Here is a 6,000-nt window from a genome sequence, read left to right as displayed (position 1 = left end):
TGAAGAGTGTAGCCAGGTGGCATGGGGATTGTACAAAGCTGGATCCTTCTGTGATTGTCCAGTGGCATTCTGAATTTCACTTTGGAAAAGTGACTTGCACTCTCTTTGGATATTTGCAGTGGTTTTATACTGATGTAGATATGAGTTTGTTTTTTTTTTCCTGGTGCTTGGATCAAGAGGCAGTGCTGTGGCCGCTGAAATATGACAAAACCTGTCCAAAACAGCCAGCTGGTCGTTCTGCAAAAAGATAATACCTTAGCTGCTGCTCTACTATTTGTTTGGGAGGTCATGCTAGGGACTATGGCTGAAGTGGTGGTTTCTGCACCCATATCCTGTGGGGCAACCAAGCACTGCTGATATTTGCTGCAACTTGAAGGAGCCTTGAACCTTTGCATCTTGGTGTGAACAGGGGCCAGGGCACAGCAAAGGTATGGTAAGAACAAATGGCAAAAAAAGGGGTCAGAAGTAGGTAAAGCTGAGTGCAGGTGGTACATGGCTATGTGAGAGGCTCCTTGAGAGGCTGTAGGGGCTGAGTTGAGTTATGTTGTGAAAATTACTTATTTTCAGCACAACCCTGTGACGCTTCTTCCCCTTTGTAGCTTTGATTGAAGAGTCTGGAAGTGATTTACGCTGAAGTTGTGCTGAATTTCACATGCAGTGATAGAAAGTGCATTTATATAGAAACCCTCAGTTACGGTAACAAGACTGTGACCAGCTCATAACCAGTCTTTAAAAGATAAAGAAGTTCCGTTGTCTCCCCTGACCTGAAGTCTGGGAGGAAATTCTGGCGGGAGCGTTGAATCTCAGTGTGTATCAAGAGTGAGAGCTGCTGTCATAGCTTGTGAGAAAAGATGCTGCGAGTTGGGTAGGTGGAGGTTGACCCAAGAGGTGCAGTCAGTTGCTGCGAAGCCAGCTTTTCCCTGGCCCTTGATGCTGTGATGAACATTTCCACTGGCAGTGGGAGAATCTGCATGTGAAGGCTAAGAGCTGGTGTGGTTATTTTTACTTCCCTCCTGTCAGCCCACACTCGCGTAACCTGTATGTGGTCCCTGGGCTGTGCAGGCGGCACTGTGGGCTGTAGGAAAGTGATAGCAGGCTTCCATGCCAGGCAGCTTGAACTTGATGATGGAGCGTGGAGAGTGGGTATCAGATGCATAGAAGATAGCTTTGACCTCCCACTAAAGCCTGCAGATTTATGTATCTAAGTCCCCATGCTCCTACAGAATAATCTAGGACACGTTCCTTGGCAGAAGCCCCACTGAGCATTTCTCCAGCTGCTGGGTTGCCAGCTCGAGTGAGTTTTACTGCAAGTCTCACTATATTTGGTAATTTTCTTCCAGCCTAAGCTCCTGGAAATGGGTCATTAGTAAAAATAAAAAATAATTTTAAAAAAGCTATTCTACCTCCACCCCTTTTAACTTGATATCCTAGGTTTTATCAGAAAACCTGAGAGCAGGCATGTTGCCTGCCTGCATCCCCAGAAGTAAAGAAGAACCTGAGACTCCGCTTCCCAAATGCCCTGGCTTGGGATGCTTGGCTCACATTGAACAAGTGATTCGGATTAGCAATACCATCATCTGCATACCTCCCAAGGAATCTTCCCTAAGAAGATGCCTAAATGTAGGTTAAAAAGGCACTGAGCAATATTGAAGAAAAAAAAAATGAAAAATTAAAAAATGCTACTTCTGAGTTGTTTGGCTATTTCTTCTTTGTTTCAGAAGACATTCTCTTATGTTGCCACAAATAATACCAAATGCAGCTTGACTCCTCTGAAAATAACATTGAAGGAAGGAGCCAGATTTATTGGGACTAACAAGGAAGTTGTCCAAAAGAGATTCATTAATTAGGAGGCTTAATCACAACCAATAAGACAAGTGCCCAGGCCATCAACAGACTAATATACATCTTTTGGCAGTCACCACTCCCCACAGGCTTGCCTGTCTGTTGCTGCCTACTGTATGGCTCGCGCCGCAGAAATGATGTGATAATACTAAAACCAATTTGGCACTTCCCACATGAGAGGATGAGTGTGTTTCCCCACCCTGGAAATGCAGCCTCCAGCTGTCTTGCCCTATGCCAGAGGTTTCTTAATACCCTGGAATTAGCTGACTAAGAGATGAAGCAAACTAAAGGAGCATTTGCTATCTGTTCAGGCCCCCTAAGCTTTCCATCAAATAAACCCTGGTCTGATTCCCAGCCCTTTGGGAACGGTTGCCCACAGCTAACATTTGCTACCCCAAATAACCCCGAGGTGACCTTCTCGCTGCAAAGCTGCAGCCAAGAAAAACCCTATTTAACATAACAGTGCACAGCTTAGAACATCAACTTGAACCATCCTGACCTCTGAGCTGCTGGGGTCTGTACAAATTAATTTAACAATAGACAGTGTTGAAAGGGAGGAATGTTTCAAAGGAATAAAAAAAAAAATCTCCGTCATCCATCTCTTCTCATTTAAGAAATAGTCAGGAGGCCTACTTTAGAAAAATTAAAAGTGCTCCTTGTTGCAAAACAATGGACTATAGAAGGGGAGGGGGAACACTTTGGTTTCTTGCATCTTAGCATAGCGAAATGAAATTTCCCATAAATGGGTGCTGCTTTTGGAATATTGGCCTTCAGTTTCCACTGGGGAATTGGCTTTATTTCCTGGGATGCTTCAAAGATACTCTTGGGGATTGCCTTTCTTTTTCATAGCTGCTGCTAGTACTTCTGTTAAGCAAATAAATTGTCTCCCCTTTCTGCCCACTTCACTGGTTTGTACCTTGCCTCATGCTTTCCATGGCTTTCATGCAAATAACCTGGCTGGGTCAGAAGAAAGCCCCTCTCCATATGGTACTTAGAGCTTAAATCAGTTAATGATTGGAAAAGCCCATCAGATAGGAGATATGTAGCAAAATGAGATCATCAGCTACTGGGGGCAAACAAGCTTTATTAGTTCTGCTGGACAGGAACCTCGGTAGGGTTAAGTCTTGGGGGCTTTCCCCAGATGCAGACTTATTCCTCTGGTCCTCCCTAGCTGGAGCTTTGACTCCAGCAGTCTCATTGTTTGTAAGTAGGGAGGATTATTACAGCTGGGGTGGTGAAGTTGGAGACAATAAACAATGTTAATGAAATTTTTAAAATTTGGGTAGAATTGCTTTGGCAGCTTGAAAGCTGTGTGATGAGCACAAGTGAGAGAGATGGAAGTTTCTTCCTGAAGCATCCAGTGGACTTCAATAATTACATCTATGAAACCACCTGGTTTTCTTTATTTAGCCAGTGTAATTCATTAAGATCATAATTTCTGGGTTTCTACACAAATGTTTTTCTCTTTACAATTGAGTTGTGCTTCTTTCAGGAACTCAGGGCATGAGCCCAAGCACATCCCCAGGTGGTACCAAGGGAGGATTCCCCAGTGAGCAGCGGAGGGGTCTGCTGCCAACGGAGGGGGGGGGGGGGTTGGAAGGTTGTGGAGGGGCTGCCCTCTCCTCCCAGACGTTCCCAAAGCCGGGGACTGTGAGATGTGAGAAGCTGCGGGGGAGAGGACTGCATGTTTAGTGCAGAGGGAGATAAGATAAACGGGTATTTCTCTGGCCTTACTGCAGCTTTCCACACACAGCCTTCAAGATCCTGTGAGGTTGTAGGGGTCCCCTTGCAACTAATACAGTAATGACCTTGAATTTGCTTCCAGCTTAGCTGTGCAGCTGGAGGACAAGGCTTTTCTTGTGAGCAAAAAACATTAAAGCAGCACATAGATTTGCCTGCATAGCTCTGGTCTTCAAGAGATCTGAGTATCCTTTTTGAGGCCCCACTTGCAACAAGGGATTGTAGATAAGCTTCTGCAGTAGTTAATGTGTAAAGTTTTTGGATTTATTCTCACTGGTGCCTCTCCTTTTGTTTGCAGTGTTGACAAATATACTGCTGTATGCCGATTTTTTGTTTCACACAGTTCATTTTTTTGCTGCATGGAAAAGGCAATCGTATGCATGCTCATATGTGCACACTGACCAAGGCGAGTGTGCTTTTATGACATTCTAAGTGTTGGGGGGGGAAATTCATTCGCTTTGATTTAAAAATAATTAATAATGCAACTCATTCTTTTTTCAGATTGTAACCGGAATATCAAATTTAGGAGTCTGGGCTAATTCTTCATGCTGAGGCAGTCTGCTGCACATGTGATCACAGACAATTAGAAACTTTCACAGTCTCACACCTGAATTTAGAGTAAACCCTTTCTATTTCTGACCAACTTCTGGTTATAAGATCAACAAAACTTGGAAAAATTGAGGAAAAAAAGTGAGATTTTTGCTATGGATTATGTTTAAATTGTGTTTGGACTTTTTATGTGACTCAGCGGAGCATGTTAGTGACCTCTGCCTTTATAGCTTTGACTTCCTGCAAGCTTGTCTGTTAAAAAGATTCTGCAAGATGCTTCCTTTGCGGATCCTGTAAGAAGTGTATATTCAGCAGGAGAAATATCTGACGGAGCAGAGTCTAACTTACACAGTGGTTTGGAAGCCACGTGTTGAAAAGTGCTGGGGAAACACAGCAGGAAAAATTATAAAAAGGGATGAAAGCAGTTCAGACGGGTGAAGAATGCTGATTTAAAAATGCAAACCATCTGAACACTGAACACAGGTTGCAATAACTTCAGGACAAACCTAAGTTGCACAACAGTCATACACTGTCAGTTAACTCCCACAGGACGTCTCTTGTAGTGATCTAAAATTGGAAGGGGCCGGGGGGAGCATCGAGGTGCTGCAGAGAGCAATCTTGCAGCAGCAGCAGAGAGCAAGTAGGAAATGGGTCAGTTGGAGTAATAGCTTTTTTTTTGGCTTGGCTCGCAGAAACCACATGGAAACATGCATGGAGCACAGGGTTATCGCACTCATGAATATTTTTTTTTCAGTGTATTAGAAATGGAATGTGTTTGCAATGAAATTTGGTCATTCAAGTGTGACATGAATCCTCTCGCTCTGTTTGGACACTGCCTTGAGTCCCAAAGTCAGCTTGCTGTTTTTAATGTTCTAGGCTTTGTCTAGATCATTAAAATAGGCTGTGTTTGGAAATGCAATGCTGTGGCCTCGCGTTCCCAGGAGGTCAGCAGAAATGCTAGCCTGAAGTATCCTGGCTAATACCACCTGCGGTTTGTTCTCGCCTCTGCATTGTGGTAGGCAATCTCTCCTCGTTTGTGCTGAAACAACTGGATGTGTGACCACACTGAAGTGGATAAAAGAGCTGACCCAGTTAAAGCAAAAAAACCTAACATATATTTCAACACGCTAACCCCCTGCTGTATCAGTTTACCGGTCCAGTTTGTAAGATGCCAGCTCTGTACACAGGGGTGTTGGCGGTGGCGGAGGCACAGTGCAGGAACGAGGGACAGAGCAGAGAATGCCTTACAGCACTGTTATTGCTGGTTTCTTTTTGATGTGAAAACACAACCTTAGTTACAGCTTTGGTCTAAACTTTGCACTCAGCATTGATGTACTTTAGCAGCTTGCAGAAAGGGGATAGCGTCTGGTGACTGTGGTTTTGGTCCCTCATGGGGGTCAGGTATAAGCAGGCAGCGTGTTATCAGCAATGTGTAAGCTGTGTGTGGTGTTTGGATGCAGTGTGATGAGATGGTGGCTCCTGGGGTGCAAGCTGTTAATGAAACCCAAGCCGGCCCCAACCCTGTTTTTCCCTTTTCTGATCACAGCTGGTACAAGTGGCTCTTAAGTTCCACCATTAAGCAGTCATTGAAACAAATGGGGTTAGATACAAAACTCCAGAAGAAGGGGTTTATTTTTAATCCAGATCAGGTAAGTGATCTGTCACTAAGTGGTACACTGAGTTCCACTGCAGTGTAGCGACTGAGGCTGACAAAAACTACGGTTCAGGGAGGTGAATGATAAGGGATATGAGGTATGACCAGACTTTCATATGGCCAGCTTTGCCACTAGTGCCCACACCACTTGATTAAGCAAGTGAGTTCGTGTAAGGGCATAGTGTGCGTGATGGTCTGGCAATGTGTTAGTGTAT

Source organism: Numenius arquata, chromosome 1 (assembly GCF_964106895.1).
Source record: "Numenius arquata chromosome 1, bNumArq3.hap1.1, whole genome shotgun sequence".
Lineage (NCBI taxonomy): Eukaryota > Metazoa > Chordata > Aves > Charadriiformes > Scolopacidae > Numenius > Numenius arquata.
The sequence above is the reverse complement of the archived record's forward strand: the minus strand, read 5'-3'. Positions refer to the sequence as shown.